Here is a 20,000-nt window from a genome sequence, read left to right on the forward strand (position 1 = left end):
CCCAGAGCTACTTTGCTGGGCATGACTGTGTTTGACCTCTTGGGTCTGGAAGTCTGGTAGTAGTAGTAGTATGATTTAAAGGCACAAAGTGATTGAAGTGTGCCCAGGCCCAGAGCTACTTTGCTGGGCATGACTGTGTTTGACCTCTTGGCTCTGGAAGTCTATTTCTAGGCTTATATAAAGGGTCAAACATCTTGAAGTGTGCCCAGGCCCAGAGCTACTTTGCTGGGCATGAATGTGTTTGAACTCTTGGGCCTGGAAGTCTGGTGGTAGTAGTAGTATGATTTAAAGGCACAAAGTGATTGAAGTGTGCCCAGGCCCAGAGCTACTTTGCTGTGCATGACTGTGGTTGACCTCTTGGCCCTGGAAGTCTGGTGGTGGTAGTAGTAGTATGATTTAAAGGCACAAAGTGAATGAAGTGTGCCCAGGCCCAGATCTACTTTGCTGGGCATGACTGTGTTTGACCTCTTGGGCCTGGAAGTCTGGTAGTAGTAGTATGATTTAAAGGCACAAAGTGATTGAAGTGTGCCCAGGCCCAGAGCTACTTTGCTGGGCATGAATGTGTTTGACCTCTTGGGCCTGGAAGTCTGGTGGTAGTAGTAGTATGATTTAAAGGTACAAAGTGAATGAAGTGTGCCCAGGCCCAGAGCTACTTTGCTGGGCATGACTGTGTTTGACCTCTTGGGCCTGGAAGTCTGGTGGTAGTAGTAGTATGATTTAAAGGCACAAAGTGATTGAAGTGTGCCCAGGCCCAGAGCTACTTTGCTGGGCATGACTGTGTTTGACCTCTTGGGCCTGGAAGTCTGGTAGTAGTAGTATGATTTAAAGGTACAAAGTGAATGAAGTGTGCCCAGGCCCAGAGCTACTTTGCTGGGCATGACTGTGTTTGACCTCTTGGGCCTGGAAGTCTATTTCTAGGCTTATATAAAGGGTCAAACATCTTGAAGTGTGCCCAGGCCCAGAGCTACTTTGCTGTGCATGACTGTGGTTGACCTCTTGGCCCTGGAAGTCTGGTGGTAGTAGTAGTATGATTTAAAGGCACAAAGTGAATGAAGTGTGCCCAGGCCCAGAGCTACTTTGCTGGGCATGAATGTGTTTGAACTCTTGGGCCTGGAAGTCTGGTAGTAGTAGTATGATTTAAAGGCACAAAGTGATTGAAGTGTGCCCAGGCCCAGAGCTACTTTGCTGGGCATGACTGTGTTTGACCTCTTGGGCCTGGAAGTCTGGTGGTAGTAGTAGTATGATTTAAAGGCACAAAGTGATTGAAGTGTGCCCAGGCCCAGAGCTACTTTGCTGGGCATGAATGTGTTTGAACTCTTGGGCCTGGAAGTCTATTTCTAGGCTTATATAAAGGGTCAAACTTCTTGAAGTGTGCCCAGGCCCAGAGCTACTTTGCTGGGCATGACTGTGTTTGACCTCTTGGGCCTGGAAGTCTGGTAGTAGTAGTAGTAGTAGTAGTAGTAGTAGTAGTAGTAGTAGTAGTAGTAGTATGATTTAAAGGTACAAAGTGAATGAAGTGTGCCCAGGCCCACAGCTACTTTGCTGGGCATGACTGTGTTTGACCTCTTGGGCCTGAAAGTCTATTTCTAGGCTTATATAAAGGGTCAAACTTCTTGAAGTGTGCCCAGGCCCAGATCTACTTTGCTGGGCATGACTGTGTTTGACCTCTTGGGCCTGGAAGTCTGGTAGTAGTAGTAGTAGTAGTAGTAGTAGTAGTAGTATGATTTAAAGGTACAAAGTGAATGAAGTGTGCCCAGGCCCAGAGCTACTTTGCTGGGCATGACTGTGTTTGACCTCTTGGGCCTGGAAGTCTATTTCTAGGCTTATATAAAGGGTCAAACTTCTTGAAGTGTGCCCAGGCCCAGAGCTACTTTGCTGTGTATGACTGTGTGACCTCTTGGCCCTGGAATTCTGGTGGTAGTAGTAGTATGATTTAAAGGCACAAAGTGAATGAAGTGTGCCCAGGCCCAGAGCTACTTTGCTGGGCATGACTGTGTTTGACCTCTTGGGCCTGGAAGTCTGGTAGTAGTAGTAGTAGTAGTAGTAGTAGTAGTAGTATGATTTAAAGGTACAAAGTGAATGAAGTGTGCCCAGGCCCAGAGCTACTTTGCTGGGCATGACTGTGTTTGACCTCTTGGGCCTGGAAGTCTATTTCTAGGCTTATATAAAGGGTCAAACATCTTGAAGTGTGCCCAGGCCCAGAGCTACTTTGCTGGGCATGAATGTGTTTGAACTCTTGGGCCTGGAAGTCTGGTAGTAGTAGTATGATTTAAAGGCACAAAGTGATTGAAGTGTGCCCAGGCCCAGAGCTACTTTGCTGGGCATGACTGTGTTTGACCTCTTGGGCCTGGAAGTCTGGTGGTAGTAGTAGTATGATTTAAAGGCACAAAGTGATTGAAGTGTGCCCAGGCCCAGAGCTACTTTGCTGGGCATGAATGTGTTTGAACTCTTGGGCCTGGAAGTCTATTTCTAGGCTTATATAAAGGGTCAAACATCTTGAAGTGTGCCCAGGCCCAGAGCTACTTTGCTGTGCATGACTGTGGTTGACCTCTTGGCCCTGGAAGTCTGGTGGTAGTAGTAGTATGATTTAAAGGCACAAAGTGAATGAAGTGTGCCCAGGCCCAGAGCTACTTTGCTGGGCATGAATGTGTTTGAACTCTTGGGCCTGGAAGTCTGGTAGTAGTAGTATGATTTAAAGGCACAAAGTGATTGAAGTGTGCCCAGGCCCAGAGCTACTTTGCTGGGCATGACTGTGTTTGACCTCTTGGGCCTGGAAGTCTGGTGGTAGTAGTAGTATGATTTAAAGGCACAAAGTGATTGAAGTGTGCCCAGGCCCAGAGCTACTTTGCTGGGCATGAATGTGTTTGAACTCTTGGGCCTGGAAGTCTATTTCTAGGCTTATATAAAGGGTCAAACTTCTTGAAGTGTGCCCAGGCCCAGAGCTACTTTGCTGGGCATGACTGTGTTTGACCTCTTGGGCCTGGAAGTCTGGTAGTAGTAGTAGTAGTAGTAGTAGTAGTAGTAGTAGTAGTAGTAGTAGTAGTATGATTTAAAGGTACAAAGTGAATGAAGTGTGCCCAGGCCCACAGCTACTTTGCTGGGCATGACTGTGTTTGACCTCTTGGGCCTGAAAGTCTATTTCTAGGCTTATATAAAGGGTCAAACTTCTTGAAGTGTGCCCAGGCCCAGAGCTACTTTGCTGGGCATGACTGTGTTTGACCTCTGGGGCCTGGAAGTCTGGTAGTAGTAGTATGATTTAAAGACACAAAGTGATTGAAGTGTGCCCAGGCCCAGAGCTACTTTGCTGGGCATGAATGTGTTTGAACTCTTGGGCCTGGAAGTCTGGTAGTAGTAGTATGATTTAAAGGTACAAAGTGAATGAAGTGTGCCCAGGCCCAGAGCTACTTTGCTGTGCATGACTGTGTTTGACCTCTTGGCTCTGGAAGTCTATTTCTAGGCTTATATAAAGGGTCAAACTTCTTGAAGTGTGCCCAGGCCCAGAGCTACTTTGCTGGGCATGACTGTGTTTGACCTCTGGGGCCTGGAAGTCTGGTAGTAGTAGTATGATTTAAAGGCACAAAGTGATTGAAGTGTGCCCAGGCCCAGAGCTACTTTGCTGGGTATGATTCTGTGACCTCTTGGGTCTGGAAATGTGGTACTTTGAATGATTAAAAGAGTGAAACGGTCTGAAGTGTGCGCAGGTGTAAAGCAACCTTGCTAGGCATGAAGGTGTGACCTCCAGGGCCTGGAAGTCTGGTGGTAGTAGTAGTATGATTTAAAGGCACAAAGTGATTGAAGTGTGCCCAGGCCCAGAGCTACTTTGCTGGGCATGAATGTGTTTGACCTCTTGGGCCTGGAAGTCTGGTGGTAGTAGTAGTATGATTTAAAGGTACAAAGTGAATGAAGTGTGCCCAGGCCCAGAGCTACTTTGCTGTGCATGACTGTGTTTGAACTCTTGGGCCTGGAAGTCTATTTCTAGGCTTATATAAAGGGTCAAACATCTTGAAGTGTGCCCAGGCCCAGAGCTACTTTGCTGTGCATGACTGTGGTTGACCTCTTGGCCCTGGAAGTCTGGTGGTAGTAGTAGTATGATTTAAAGGCACAAAGTGAATGAAGTGTGCCCAGGCCCAGAGCTACTTTGCTGGGCATGAATGTGTTTGAACTCTTGGGCCTGGAAGTCTGGTAGTAGTAGTAGTAGTAGTAGTAGTAGTAGTAGTAGTAGTATGATTTAAAGGCACAAAGTGCTTGAAGTGTGCCCAGGCCCAGAGCTACTTTGCTGTGCATGACTGTGTTTGACCTCTTGGCTCTGGAAGTCTATTTCTAGGCTTATATAAAGGGTCAAACTTCTTGAAGTGTGCCCAGGCCCAGAGCTACTTTGCTGTGTATGACTGTGTGACCTCTTGGCCCTGGAATTCTGGTGGTAGTAGTAGTATGATTTAAAGGCACAAAGTGAATGAAGTGTGCCCAGGCCCAGAGCTACTTTGCTGGGCATGACTGTGTTTGACCTCTTGGGCCTGGAAGTCTGGTAGTAGTAGTATGATTTAAAGGCACAAAGTGATTGAAGTGTGCCCAGGCCCAGAGCTACTTTGCTGGGCATGAATGTGTTTGAACTCTTGGGCCTGGAAGTCTATTTCTAGGCTTATATAAAGGGACAAACTTCTTGAAGTGTGCCCAGGCCCAGAGCTACTTTGCTGTGTATGACTGTGTGACCTCTTGGCCCTGGAATTCTGGTGGTAGTAGTAGTAGTATGATTTAAAGGCACAAAGTGAATGAAGTGTGCCCAGGCCCAGAGCTACTTTGCTGGGCATGACTGTGTTTGACCTCTTGGGCCTGGAAGTCTGGTAGTAGTAGTATGATTTAAAGGCACAAAGTGATTGAAGTGTGCCCAGGCCCAGAGCTACTTTGCTGGGCATGAATGTGTTTGAACTCTTGGGCCTGGAAGTCTATTTCTAGGCTTATATAAAGGGACAAACTTCTTGAAGTGTGCCCAGGCCCAGAGCTACTTTGCTGTGTATGACTGTGTGACCTCTTGGCCCTGGAATTCTGGTGGTAGTAGTAGTAGTAGTAGTATGATTTAAAGGTACAAAGTGAATGAAGTGTGCCCAGGCCCAGAGCTACTTTGCTGGGCATGACTGTGTTTGACCTCTTGGGCCTGGAAGTCTGGTAGTAGTAGTAGTAGTAGTAGTAGTAGTAGTAGTAGTAGTATGATTTAAAGGTACAAAGTGAATGAAGTGTGCCCAGGCCCAGAGCTACTTTGCTGGGCATGACTGTGTTTGACCTCTTGGGCCTGGAAGTCTATTTCTAGGCTTATATAAAGGGTCAAACTTCTTGAAGTGTGCCCAGGCCCAGAGCTACTTTGCTGTGTATGACTGTGTGACCTCTTGGCCCTGGAATTCTGGTGGTAGTAGTAGTATGATTTAAAGGCACAAAGTGATTGAAGTGTGCCCAGGCCCAGAGCTACTTTGCTGGGCATGAATGTGTTTGACCTCTTGGGCCTGGAAGTCTGGTGGTAGTAGTAGTATGATTTAAAGGTACAAAGTGAATGAAGTGTGCCCAGGCCCAGAGCTACTTTGCTGTGCATGACTGTGTTTGAACTCTTGGGCCTGGAAGTCTATTTCTAGGCTTATATAAAGGGTCAAACATCTTGAAGTGTGCCCAGGCCCAGAGCTACTTTGCTGTGCATGACTGTGGTTGACCTCTTGGCCCTGGAAGTCTGGTGGTAGTAGTAGTATGATTTAAAGGCACAAAGTGAATGAAGTGTGCCCAGGCCCAGAGCTACTTTGCTGGGCATGAATGTGTTTGAACTCTTGGGCCTGGAAGTCTGGTAGTAGTAGTAGTAGTAGTAGTAGTAGTAGTAGTAGTAGTATGATTTAAAGGCACAAAGTGCTTGAAGTGTGCCCAGGCCCAGAGCTACTTTGCTGTGCATGACTGTGTTTGACCTCTTGGCTCTGGAAGTCTATTTCTAGGCTTATATAAAGGGTCAAACTTCTTGAAGTGTGCCCAGGCCCAGAGCTACTTTGCTGTGTATGACTGTGTGACCTCTTGGCCCTGGAATTCTGGTGGTAGTAGTAGTATGATTTAAAGGCACAAAGTGAATGAAGTGTGCCCAGGCCCAGAGCTACTTTGCTGGGCATGACTGTGTTTGACCTCTTGGGCCTGGAAGTCTGGTAGTAGTAGTATGATTTAAAGGCACAAAGTGATTGAAGTGTGCCCAGGCCCAGAGCTACTTTGCTGGGCATGAATGTGTTTGAACTCTTGGGCCTGGAAGTCTATTTCTAGGCTTATATAAAGGGACAAACTTCTTGAAGTGTGCCCAGGCCCAGAGCTACTTTGCTGTGTATGACTGTGTGACCTCTTGGCCCTGGAATTCTGGTGGTAGTAGTAGTAGTAGTAGTATGATTTAAAGGTACAAAGTGAATGAAGTGTGCCCAGGCCCAGAGCTACTTTGCTGGGCATGACTGTGTTTGACCTCTTGGGCCTGGAAGTCTGGTAGTAGTAGTAGTAGTAGTATGATTTAAAGGCACAAAGTGATTGAAGTGTGCCCAGGCCCAGAGCTACTTTGCTGGGCATGAATGTGTTTGAACTCTTGGGCCTGGAAGTCTGGTAGTAGTAGTATGATTTAAAGGTACAAAGTGAATGAAGTGTGCCCAGGCCCAGAGCTACTTTGCTGTGCATGACTGTGTTTGAACTCTTGGGCCTGGAAGTCTATTTCTAGGCTTATATAAAGGGTCAAACATCTTGAAGTGTGCCCAGGCCCAGAGCTACTTTGCTGTGCATGACTGTGGTTGACCTCTTGGCCCTGGAAGTCTGGTGGTAGTAGTAGTATGATTTAAAGGCACAAAGTGAATGAAGTGTGCCCAGGCCCAGAGCTACTTTGCTGGGCATGAATGTGTTTGAACTCTTGGGCCTGGAAGTCTGGTAGTAGTAGTATGATTTAAAGGCACAAAGTGAATGAAGTGTGCCCAGGCCCAGAGCTACTTTGCTGTGCATGACTGTGTTTGACCTCTTGGCTCTGGAAGTCTATTTCTAGGCTTATATAAAGGGTCAAACTTCTTGAAGTGTGCCCAGGCCCAGAGCTACTTTGCTGTGTATGACTGTGTGACCTCTTGGCCCTGGAATTCTGGTGGTAGTAGTAGTAGTATGATTTAAAGGCACAAAGTGAATGAAGTGTGCCCAGGCCCAGAGCTACTTTGCTGGGCATGACTGTGTTTGACCTCTTGGGCCTGGAAGTCTGGTAGTAGTAGTATGATTTAAAGGCACAAAGTGATTGAAGTGTGCCCAGGCCCAGAGCTACTTTGCTGGGCATGAATGTGTTTGAACTCTTGGGCCTGGAAGTCTATTTCTAGGCTTATATAAAGGGACAAACTTCTTGAAGTGTGCCCAGGCCCAGAGCTACTTTGCTGTGTATGACTGTGTGACCTCTTGGCCCTGGAATTCTGGTGGTAGTAGTAGTAGTAGTAGTATGATTTAAAGGTACAAAGTGAATGAAGTGTGCCCAGGCCCAGAGCTACTTTGCTGGGCATGACTGTGTTTGACCTCTTGGGCCTGGAAGTCTGGTAGTAGTAGTAGTAGTAGTAGTAGTAGTAGTAGTAGTAGTATGATTTAAAGGTACAAAGTGAATGAAGTGTGCCCAGGCCCAGAGCTACTTTGCTGGGCATGACTGTGTTTGACCTCTTGGGCCTGGAAGTCTATTTCTAGGCTTATATAAAGGGTCAAACTTCTTGAAGTGTGCCCAGGCCCAGAGCTACTTTGCTGTGTATGACTGTGTGACCTCTTGGCCCTGGAATTCTGGTGGTAGTAGTAGTATGATTTAAAGGCACAAAGTGAATGAAGTGTGCCCAGGCCCAGAGCTACTTTGCTGGGCATGACTGTGTTTGACCTCTTGGGCCTGGAAGTCTGGTAGTAGTAGTATGATTTAAAGGCACAAAGTGATTGAAGTGTGCCCAGGCCCAGAGCTACTTTGCTGGGCATGAATGTGTTTGACCTCTTGGGCCTGGAAGTCTATTTCTAGGCTTATATAAAGGGTCAAACTTCTTGAAGTGTGCCCAGGCCCAGAGCTACTTTGCTGGGCATGACTGTGTTTGACCTCTTGGGTCTGGAAGTCTGGTAGTAGTAGTAGTATGATTTAAAGGCACAAAGTGATTGAAGTGTGCCCAGGCCCAGAGCTACTTTGCTGGGCATGAATGTGTTTGACCTCTTGGGCCTGGAAGTCTGGTAGTAGTAGTATGATTTAAAGGCACAAAGTGATTGAAGTGTGCCCAGGCCCAGAGCTACTTTGCTGGGCATGAATGTGTTTGACCTCTTGGGCCTGGAAGTCTGGTGGTAGTAGTAGTATGATTTAAAGGTACAAAGTGAATGAAGTGTGCCCAGGCCCAGAGCTACTTTGCTGTGTATGACTGTGTGACCTCTTGGCCCTGGAATTCTGGTGGTAGTAGTAGTATGATTTAAAGGCACAAAGTGATTGAAGTGTGCCCAGGCCCAGAGCTACTTTGCTGGGCATGAATGTGTTTGAACTCTTGGGCCTGGAAGTCTATTTCTAGGCTTATATAAAGGGTCAAACTTCTTGAAGTGTGCCCAGGCCCAGAGCTACTTTGCTGGGCATGACTGTGTTTGACCTCTTGGGCCTGGAAGTCTGGTAGTAGTAGTAGTAGTAGTAGTAGTAGTAGTAGTAGTAGTAGTAGTAGTAGTATGATTTAAAGGTACAAAGTGAATGAAGTGTGCCCAGGCCCACAGCTACTTTGCTGGGCATGACTGTGTTTGACCTCTTGGGCCTGAAAGTCTATTTCTAGGCTTATATAAAGGGTCAAACTTCTTGAAGTGTGCCCAGGCCCAGAGCTACTTTGCTGGGCATGACTGTGTTTGACCTCTGGGGCCTGGAAGTCTGGTAGTAGTAGTATGATTTAAAGACACAAAGTGATTGAAGTGTGCCCAGGCCCAGAGCTACTTTGCTGGGCATGAATGTGTTTGAACTCTTGGGCCTGGAAGTCTGGTAGTAGTAGTATGATTTAAAGGTACAAAGTGAATGAAGTGTGCCCAGGCCCAGAGCTACTTTGCTGTGCATGACTGTGTTTGACCTCTTGGCTCTGGAAGTCTATTTCTAGGCTTATATAAAGGGTCAAACTTCTTGAAGTGTGCCCAGGCCCAGAGCTACTTTGCTGGGCATGACTGTGTTTGACCTCTGGGGCCTGGAAGTCTGGTAGTAGTAGTATGATTTAAAGGCACAAAGTGATTGAAGTGTGCCCAGGCCCAGAGCTACTTTGCTGGGTATGATTCTGTGACCTCTTGGGTCTGGAAATGTGGTACTTTGAATGATTAAAAGAGTGAAACGGTCTGAAGTGTGCGCAGGTGTAAAGCAACCTTGCTAGGCATGAAGGTGTGACCTCCAGGGCCTGGAAGTCTGGTGGTAGTAGTAGTATGATTTAAAGGCACAAAGTGATTGAAGTGTGCCCAGGCCCAGAGCTACTTTGCTGGGCATGAATGTGTTTGACCTCTTGGGCCTGGAAGTCTGGTGGTAGTAGTAGTATGATTTAAAGGTACAAAGTGAATGAAGTGTGCCCAGGCCCAGAGCTACTTTGCTGTGCATGACTGTGTTTGAACTCTTGGGCCTGGAAGTCTATTTCTAGGCTTATATAAAGGGTCAAACATCTTGAAGTGTGCCCAGGCCCAGAGCTACTTTGCTGTGCATGACTGTGGTTGACCTCTTGGCCCTGGAAGTCTGGTGGTAGTAGTAGTATGATTTAAAGGCACAAAGTGAATGAAGTGTGCCCAGGCCCAGAGCTACTTTGCTGGGCATGAATGTGTTTGAACTCTTGGGCCTGGAAGTCTATTTCTAGGCTTATATAAAGGGACAAACTTCTTGAAGTGTGCCCAGGCCCAGAGCTACTTTGCTGTGTATGACTGTGTGACCTCTTGGCCCTGGAATTCTGGTGGTAGTAGTAGTAGTAGTAGTATGATTTAAAGGTACAAAGTGAATGAAGTGTGCCCAGGCCCAGAGCTACTTTGCTGGGCATGACTGTGTTTGACCTCTTGGGCCTGGAAGTCTGGTAGTAGTAGTAGTAGTAGTAGTAGTAGTAGTAGTAGTAGTATGATTTAAAGGTACAAAGTGAATGAAGTGTGCCCAGGCCCAGAGCTACTTTGCTGGGCATGACTGTGTTTGACCTCTTGGGCCTGGAAGTCTATTTCTAGGCTTATATAAAGGGTCAAACTTCTTGAAGTGTGCCCAGGCCCAGAGCTACTTTGCTGTGTATGACTGTGTGACCTCTTGGCCCTGGAATTCTGGTGGTAGTAGTAGTATGATTTAAAGGCACAAAGTGAATGAAGTGTGCCCAGGCCCAGAGCTACTTTGCTGGGCATGACTGTGTTTGACCTCTTGGGCCTGGAAGTCTGGTAGTAGTAGTATGATTTAAAGGCACAAAGTGATTGAAGTGTGCCCAGGCCCAGAGCTACTTTGCTGGGCATGAATGTGTTTGACCTCTTGGGCCTGGAAGTCTATTTCTAGGCTTATATAAAGGGTCAAACTTCTTGAAGTGTGCCCAGGCCCAGAGCTACTTTGCTGGGCATGACTGTGTTTGACCTCTTGGGTCTGGAAGTCTGGTAGTAGTAGTAGTATGATTTAAAGGCACAAAGTGATTGAAGTGTGCCCAGGCCCAGAGCTACTTTGCTGGGCATGAATGTGTTTGACCTCTTGGGCCTGGAAGTCTGGTAGTAGTAGTATGATTTAAAGGCACAAAGTGATTGAAGTGTGCCCAGGCCCAGAGCTACTTTGCTGGGCATGAATGTGTTTGACCTCTTGGGCCTGGAAGTCTGGTGGTAGTAGTAGTATGATTTAAAGGTACAAAGTGAATGAAGTGTGCCCAGGCCCAGAGCTACTTTGCTGTGAATGACTGTGTTTGAACTCTTGGGCCTGGAAGTCTATTTCTAGGCTTATATAAAGGGTCAAACATCTTGAATTGTGCCCAGGCCCAGAGCTACTTTGCTGTGCATGACTGTGGTTGACCTCTTGGCCCTGGAAGTCTGGTGGTAGTAGTAGTATGATTTAAAGGCACAAAGTGAATGAAGTGTGCCCAGGCCCAGAGCTACTTTGCTGGGCATGACTGTGTTTGACGTCTTGGGCCTGGAAGTCTGGTAGTAGTAGTATGATTTAAAGGCACAAAGTGATTGAAGTGTGCCCAGGCCCAGAGCTACTTTGCTGGGCATGACTATGTTTGACCTCTTGGGCCTGGAAGTCTGGTAGTAGTAGTATGATTTAAAGGCACAAAGTGATTGAAGTGTGCCCAGGCCCAGAGCTACTTTGCTGGGCATGAATGTGTTTGACCTCTTGGGCCTGGAAGTCTGGTGGTAGTAGTAGTATGATTTAAAGGTACAAAGTGAATGAAGTGTGCCCAGGCCCAGAGCTACTTTGCTGTGCATGACTGTGTTTGAACTCTTGGGCCTGGAAGTCTATTTCTAGGCTTATATAAAGGGTCAAACATCTTGAAGTGTGCCCAGGCCCAGAGCTACTTTGCTGTGCATGACTGTGGTTGACCTCTTGGCCCTGGAAGTCTGGTGGTGGTAGTAGTAGTATGATTTAAAGGCACAAAGTGAATGAAGTGTGCCCAGGCCCAGAGCTACTTTGCTGGGCATGACTGTGTTTGACCTCTTGGGCCTGGAAGTCTGGTAGTAGTAGTATGATTTAAAGGCACAAAGTGATTGAAGTGTGCCCAGGCCCAGAGCTACTTTGCTGGGCATGAATGTGTTTGACCTCTTGGCCCTGGAAGTCTGGTGGTAGTAGTAGTATGATTTAAAGGCACAAAGTGATTGCAGTGTGCCCAGGCCCAGAGCTACTTTGCTGGGCATGACTGTGTTTGACCTCTTGGGCCTGGAAGTCTGGTAGTAGTAGTAGTAGTAGTAGTAGTAGTATGATTTAAAGGTACAAAGTGAATGAAGTGTGCCCAGGCCCAGAGCTACTTTGCTGGGCATGACTGTGTTTGACCTCTTGGGCCTGGAAGTCTATTTCTAGGCTTATATAAAGGGTCAAACTTCTTGAAGTGTGCCCAGGCCCAGAGCTACTTTGCTGTGTATGACTGTGTGACCTCTTGGCCCTGGAATTCTGGTGGTAGTAGTAGTATGATTTAAAGGCACAAAGTGAATGAAGTGTGCCCAGGCCCAGAGCTACTTTGCTGGGCATGACTGTGTTTGACCTCTTGGGCCTGGAAGTCTGGTAGTAGTAGTAGTAGTAGTAGTAGTAGTAGTAGTAGTAGTATGATTTAAAGGTACAAAGTGAATGAAGTGTGCCCAGGCCCAGAGCTACTTTGCTGGGCATGACTGTGTTTGACCTCTTGGGCCTGGAAGTCTATTTCTAGGCTTATATAAAGGGTCAAACATCTTGAAGTGTGCCCAGGCCCAGAGCTACTTTGCTGGGCATGAATGTGTTTGAACTCTTGGGCCTGGAAGTCTGGTAGTAGTAGTATGATTTAAAGGCACAAAGTGATTGAAGTGTGCCCAGGCCCAGAGCTACTTTGCTGGGCATGACTGTGTTTGACCTCTTGGGCCTGGAAGTCTGGTGGTAGTAGTAGTATGATTTAAAGGCACAAAGTGATTGAAGTGTGCCCAGGCCCAGAGCTACTTTGCTGGGCATGACTGTGTTTGACCTCTTGGGCCTGGAAGTCTGGTGGTAGTAGTAGTATGATTTAAAGGCACAAAGTGATTGAAGTGTGCCCAGGCCCAGAGCTACTTTGCTGGGCATGAATGTGTTTGAACTCTTGGGCCTGGAAGTCTGGTAGTAGTAGTAGTAGTAGTAGTAGTAGTAGTAGTAGTAGTATGATTTAAAGGTACAAAGTGAATGAAGTGTGCCCAGGCCCAGAGCTACTTTGCTGGGCATGACTGTGTTTGACGTCTTGGGCCTGGAAGTCTGGTAGTAGTAGTATGATTTAAAGGTACAAAGTGAATGAAGTGTGCCCAGGCCCAGAGCTACTTTGCTGGGCATGACTGTGTTTGACCTCTTGGCTCTGGAAGTCTATTTCTAGGCTTATATAAAGGGTCAAACTTCTTGAAGTGTGCCCAGGCCCAGAGCTACTTTGCTGGGCATGACTGTGTTTGACCTCTGGGGCCTGGAAGTCTGGTAGTAGTAGTATGATTTAAAGGCACAAAGTGATTGAAGTGTGCCCAGGCCCAGAGCTACTTTGCTGGGCATGAATGTGTTTGAACTCTTGGGCCTGGAAGTCTGGTAGTAGTAGTATGATTTAAAGGCACAAAGTGAATGAAGTGTGCCCAGGCCCAGAGCTACTTTGCTGGGCATGACTGTGTTTGACCTCTTGGGCCTGGAAGTCTGGTAGTAGTAGTATGATTTAAAGGCACAAAGTGATTGAAGTGTGCCCAGGCCCAGAGCTACTTTGCTGGGCATGAATGTGTTTGACCTCTTGGGCCTGGAAGTCTGGTGGTAGTAGTAGTATGATTTAAAGGTACAAAGTGAATGAAGTGTGCCCAGGCCCAGAGCTACTTTGCTGGGCATGACTGTGTTTGACCTCTTGGGCCTGGAAGTCTGGTGGTAGTAGTAGTATGATTTAAAGGCACAAAGTGATTGAAGTGTGCCCAGGCCCAGAGCTACTTTGCTGGGCATGACTGTGTTTGACCTCTTGGGCCTGGAAGTCTGGTAGTAGTAGTATGATTTAAAGGTACAAAGTGAATGAAGTGTGCCCAGGCCCAGAGCTACTTTGCTGGGCATGACTGTGTTTGACCTCTTGGGCCTGGAAGTCTATTTCTAGGCTTATATAAAGGGTCAAACTTCTTGAAGTGTGCCCAGGCCCAGAGCTACTTTGCTGTGCATGACTGTGTGACCTCTTGGCCCTGGAATTCTGGTGGTAGTAGTAGTAGTAGTAGTATGATTTAAAGGTACAAAGTGAATGAAGTGTGCCCAGGCCCAGAGCCAGGCCTGGGCAGCAGGGGGCGCTCCTGGCCATGCCCAGCGAGTTTCGTGCGAATCGGACCTGGTCCGGAAGAGATACGAAGGGAAAACTCATTACTCGTCGGGGTGGCACATCCAGGCTCTCGACCCTCCCAAAGCGTCCGACCAGGGTGCACCCTGCCGGGCATGGTTAGCCGCCAGCCCCCTTCCTGGAGGTCTGGTTGGCACGGGGTTTTGATTTATCGGTTTCATATCTCTGGGCTCCTTGGGAGCAGAAAGTCGGTTGAGGGCCCTTTGGAAAGAGCCGGGGCTGCCGTTTAACGCTGTCCAAGCGGCAGGCGAAGCGCACCCACCGTTTTTACGCTATGATTTTTTAAAACCGCCGGGGCGGCAAACACAGGGCCGGTCGGGTTTGAAGACGAATATCTCTTCGGCCCTTGGGAGGAGAGAAGCAGCGCGGGTCACCTTTGAACGCGCTCGCTGCCAGGAACGTCTGGCGTAAAAGTTTCGTGGGAATCGGACGTTCCTAGGCTGAGAAGCGAGCGCCCGCCCTCGGGCGGTCGGGGGCCCCTTTCTCATTCCCCGTCTGGGCTAAAAATACGAGGTCGGACCCGATGGACTCGGGAGACTGGAGAGTACCAGGGAGACCCTGGAAGCAGGCGACCCGACCCACGCTTCGCTGTCTCCTCGGCCCTCGGGAGTAGAAGCGCGGGGACGGTGGCGTGGGCAGCAGGGGGCGCTCCTGGCCATGCCCAGCGAGTTTCGTGCGAATCGGACCTGGTCCGGAAGAGATACGAAGGGAAAACTCATTACTCGTCGGGGTGGCACATCCAGGCTCTCGACCCTCCCAAAGCGTCCGACCAGGGTGCACCCTGCCGGGCATGGTTAGCCGCCAGCCCCCTTCCTGGAGGTCTGGTTGGCACGGGGTTTTGATTTATCGGTTTCATATCTCTGGGCTCCTTGGGAGCAGAAAGTCGGTTGAGGGCCCTTTGGAAAGAGCCGGGGCTGCCGTTTAACGCTGTCCAAGCGGCAGGCGAAGCGCACCCACCGTTTTTACGCTATGATTTTTTAAAACCGCCGGGGCGGCAAACACAGGGCCGGTCGGGTTTGAAGACGAATATCTCTTCGGCCCTTGGGAGGAGAGAAGCAGCGCGGGTCACCTTTGAACGCGCTCGCTGCCAGGAACGTCTGGCGTAAAAGTTTCGTGGGAATCGGACGTTCCTAGGCTGAGAAGCGAGCGCCCGCCCTCGGGCGGTCGGGGGCCCCTTTCTCATTCCCCGTCTGGGCTAAAAATACGAGGTCGGACCCGATGGACTCGGGAGACTGGAGAGTACCAGGGAGACCCTGGAAGCAGGCGACCCGACCCACGCTTCGCTGTCTCCTCGGCCCTCGGGAGTAGAAGCGCGGGGACGGTGGCGTGGGCAGCAGGGGGCGCTCCTGGCCATGCCCAGCGAGTTTCGTGCGAATCGGACCTGGTCCGGAAGAGATACGAAGGGAAAACTCATTACTCGTCGGGGTGGCACATCCAGGCTCTCGACCCTCCCGAAGTGTCCGACCAGGGTGCACCCTGCCGGGCTAAGAGAACAGCCAGGTGAACCCTGGAGGTTCCGAACTCCAGACCCCTGGACCCGACGGCTCAGTCCGCCTCAGGTGCACTACAGAGGTCCTCGGGCTGTCCCTGAGTGCATTAAAACGGAAATCAGAATTACTCCCCCGGGTGGCACTTCCAGGCTCTCGACCCTCCCAAAGTGTCCGACCAGGGTGCACCCTGCTGGGCATGGTTAGCCGCCAGCCCCCTTCCTGGAGGTCTGGTTGGCACGGGGTTTTGCAAATAGGTCCCGTCGGGTATATGGGAGAGCAAAGAGAATCAATGGGGTCCAAGCACTAAATTTATCCAGTGGCGTTCTCTGGAAGCCCAAGGGGAGTCCGAGGGGTGTTCGGCCGGCAAGGGGAGCTCTCCCTCGGACACATGATCAAACGCCTGTCCCCTACCGGAAAGTGGTGTGCTCTGGATGCCCCCCCCCCCCCATCCCCCGAGGGGGGTGCTTATCCCGCGAGGGGAGCCCTCCTCGGGTTAAGTGAACCATCATGCCGATTCCCCTATGGAAGTGGGCACATCCAGGCACACAGTCTGCTTTGCTCTCCCCGACCCGAGTGCGTCTGTTGGGCTGAGTGTACGCCCAGGCAACTGGATCCAATGGCTCAGTCCGCCGCAGCGTGCTTCGACGATGGGTCGTACAGCCATGCCACCAGGGTGGGCGTGTTTGTAAATGTACCAGTGGATTCTCGTCGGCCTGCCACATCCATGGTATCGACCCACCAGGCCTGTCCGACCAGGGGTTGACCCTGGACGGGCACGGTCTGTGGTTTGGCCCTTGTCCTAGATGAAATCGGGCACGGGGTTTTCTGGCCAGGTACCATCGGGTTACTGGGAGAGCGGCTTCGGTCTCCAGGTGAGACCAATGGTGAAGCAGCACGAGGCAATGGAGAGCATGCAAAGCGATGGGGAAGCCATGCACGGCAATGGCCACGAAAAAAAAAAAAAAATCACCACGGAAGGAACGTGAAGAACAAGGAGGAGTGTAGTGACACTGCCCAAAGCTGCCCGGTGTTGCAGGGGTCTATTGGTGTGTTGCTTCCTTGTTTGGTAGAGTGGAGTACCAGACCCGCCAGGGGTAGGCAAACCATTCCCCCTACGGTAAGTGAGGAGCCAGCCATTTGACGAGCGGGTGTCCACGTGTACGGGTGCGAGCGCTATCCCCCCACACGGGGTTAGGCCACGGCCTTAGGTGGACGTCTGCCGACCAGCCCCGGCTGATCCAGAACTTCTGATGTGGAGAGCGGTTTTGACAGATCCTCCCTGGTTCTAGCGGGTCAAGCCTCTGATGGGGGGTGGGGGTTATTTGTAACCCATCCCAGAACTCTCTGGGGGAGACTCAGACGGCCAGTCTGTCTACTCAGTTGTCCTATACTGGTGTCTGTGGTTTGGGAGGAAGGGAGTGCCCTGCTTTGTTGGCCTCCTCTTCAAACCTACCTGGGCCCACGAATCACTCTTCTTGGTTACATCACGAAACGTAGGTTGAGCGAGGCTAGGGGGGAGGGAATTCGACGAGGTCTTTCCCTTGTCCCCCCACCAGCGGCCCACGAAAATCAAAACGGCGTGAAGGGAGGGAACGCCGAAAGCACCTGGAGTCGGCCGTCCGCACCTCCGGAGGAGGTGGACGGGGTACGGTGCGGGCATGACCGGATGGGACAGCTTTGCATCAAGGTGAGAGGTCGGCGTCCGAAGGCCAGAGGGCGGTGCGCGAGCACGTTTACACTGGCCGCGGAAGCTGTCCTGGGTAGCCCTGTATGGCGTCTGGACCTGACGGCGCACGCACTTACAACCCGCTGCTTCCTAGCCCCCGGAAGGGGAGGCGGATGTCACTCGTGGTTCATCCCAGACCACGGTGCAAACTACCTGGTTGATCCTGCCAGTAACATATGCTTGTCTCAAAGATTAAGCCATGCAGGTCTAAGTGCACACGGCCGGTACAGTGAAACTGCGAATGGCTCATTAAATCAGTTATGGTTCCTTTGATCGCTCCACACGTTACTCGGATAACTGTGGTAATTCTAGAGCTAATACATGCAAACGAGCGCTGACCCTTCGGGGGATGCGTGCATTTATCAGACCCAAAACCCATCCGGGGGGCTCGGGCCCCCCGGCCGCTTTGGTGACTCTAGATAACCTCGGGCCGATCGCGCGCCCTCCGCGGCGGCGACGTCTCATTCGAATGTCTGCCCTATCAACTTTCGATGGTACCATAGTCGGCTACCATGGTGACCACGGGTAACGGGGAATCAGGGTTCGATTCCGGAGAGGGAGCCTGAGAAACGGCTACCACATCCAAGGAAGGCAGCAGGCGCGCAAATTACCCATTCCCGACACGGGGAGGTAGTGACGAAAAATAACGATACAGGTCTCTTTCGAGGCCCTGTAATCGGAATGAGCGTATCCTAAACCCATGGGTGAGGACCCATTGGAGGGCAAGTCTGGTGCCAGCAGCCGCGGTAATTCCAGCTCCAATAGCGTATATTAAAGTTGCTGCAGTTAAAAAGCTCGTAGTTGGATGTCGGGAGTGGGCTGGCGGTCCGCCGCGAGGCGTGCCACCGCCTGTCTCAGACCCTGTCTCCCGGTGCCCCCCGGATGCCCTTGGCTGGGTGTCCGGACGGGGCTCGGAGCGTTTACTTTGAAAAAATTAGAGTGTTCAAAGCGGGCCCGCTTCTCGCCTGAATACCTGAGCTAGGAATAATGGAATAGGACTCCGGTTCTATTTTGTGGGTTTCCTGAACCAGGGCCATGATTAAGAGGGACGGCCGGGGGCATTCGTATTGCGCCGCTAGAGGTGAAATTCTTGGACCGGCGCAAGACGGACGAAAGCGAAAGCATTTGCCAAGAATGTTTTCATTAATCAAGAACGAAAGTCGGAGGTTCGAAGACGATCAGATACCGTCGTAGTTCCGACCGTAAACTATGCCGACCCGCGATCCGGCGGCGTTATTCCCATGACCCGCCGGGCAGCGTGAGGGAAACCACGAGTCTGTGGGTTCCGGGGGGAGTATGGTTGCAAAGCTGAAACTTAAAGGAATTGACGGAAGGGCACCACCAGGAGTGGAGCCTGCGGCTTAATTTGACTCAACACGGGAAACCTCACCCGGCCCGGACACGGAAAGGATTGACAGATTGATAGCTCTTTCTCGATTCTGTGGGTGGTGGTGCATGGCCGTTCTTAGTTGGTGGAGCGATTTGTCTGGTTAATTCCGATAACGAACGAGACTCCGGCATGCTAAATAGTTACGCGGCCCTCCGCGGTCGGCGTCAAACTTCTTAGAGGGACAAGTGGCGTTCAGCCACGCGAGATGGAGCAATAACAGGTCTGTGATGCCCTTAGATGTCCGGGGCTGCACGCGCGCCACAATGGTTGGATCAGCGTGTGCCTACCCTACACCGAGAGGTGCGGGTAATCCGCTGAACCCCATTCGTGATGGGGACTGGGGATTGCAATTATTCCCCATGAACGAGGAATTCCCAGTAAGCGCGGGTCATAAGCTCGCGTTGATTAAGTCCCTGCCCTTTGTACACACCGCCCGTCGCTACTACCGATCGGATGGTTTAGTGAGGTCCTCGGATCGGCCCCGCCGGGGCTCCTCGCGGGCCTTGGCGGAGCGCCGAGAAGTCGATCAAACTTGACTATCTAGAGGAAGTAAAAGTCGTAACAAGGTTTTCGTAGGTGAACCTGCGAAAGGATCATTAACGGGTAACGCTGTCCGGCGTGCCTCCTCTCCCGACCCCCTCGACTTCGCCGTCCCCCCGCGTCGGGGCCCAGGGTCGAAAGGGTCTTCGGGGTTGCTGTTACACGTGGTCGCTTGCAGGTCAGGCTGGACAGAAGGCATAAAGGAGGAGCCTAGTCCCTCCCACCCCTTCCTCGTCCTCCGCCTCTTCCTCCGCGTCGTCCTTCAGCACCCCCCCCCCGCAGGCCCCGGTATTCTCTGGGTTCCAGCGCGAGAGACGCGTCGTTCAAAAAACTCGGCGTCCCCGCTCGTCGGGCGAAGGCCGGTTTCCCCTCACCTTGCCGGCAGGAGAAGCGCCTGCGAGTCGAGCGGGTCGTACGGGTCCGTCCCGCGCCCTCCCTCTCGCTCGCACGGCCGCTGCCTCCGTCCACCGCGAGGGGTTTTCCTATTTTGTTGTCCTTGTCATTCATCCCCGTCCCCTTGCTCGCTGACGAGCGGACTTTCCGGGGGGGGTTGCGAGCGCTGCTCCTCGTGGGGCAGGCCATGGCCCTTCCTGTGTTCGTCCGCCCACCGGCGTCCTGGGGCGTGGTGGTGGTGGGTGGCGCAGCCGGTTCCCCTGCTTCTCTCTCTCAGAAAGGAGTCTCAGGGGGACCCCCGGCAGGTACCTAGGGCTTGGCCCACGCTACGTGAGTTCCACCCCTTTCGAGGGGTCGGACGGGGCGGGCGCGGAGGGCCGCGGTTCAAAGACTGACTCGTCTGCCACGTGGGGCGTGTGGGCAAAGCGCAACCCCGCGCCCGTTTCAACACTCGCAGACGGGGGCGCCTGACCGGTTGGTGAAACCTT

General features: G+C 51.0%; 1 non-coding gene across 1 annotated transcript; it reads left to right on the forward strand.

Annotated features, from left to right (window-relative positions):
* The first annotated feature begins 17,339 nt into the window (after positions 1-17,339).
* On the forward strand, positions 17,340-19,178 carry LOC145655118 (18S ribosomal RNA). Its single transcript, XR_014121286.1, has one exon. It is a non-coding gene; the product is annotated as an 18S ribosomal RNA (ribosomal RNA).
* The last annotated feature ends 822 nt before the right edge of the window (positions 19,179-20,000 follow it).

Source organism: Electrophorus electricus, unplaced genomic scaffold (assembly GCF_041902795.1).
Source record: "Electrophorus electricus isolate QZ-2024a unplaced genomic scaffold, ASM4190279v1 Scaffold178, whole genome shotgun sequence".
Taxonomy (NCBI): Eukaryota; Metazoa; Chordata; class Actinopteri; order Gymnotiformes; family Gymnotidae; genus Electrophorus; species Electrophorus electricus.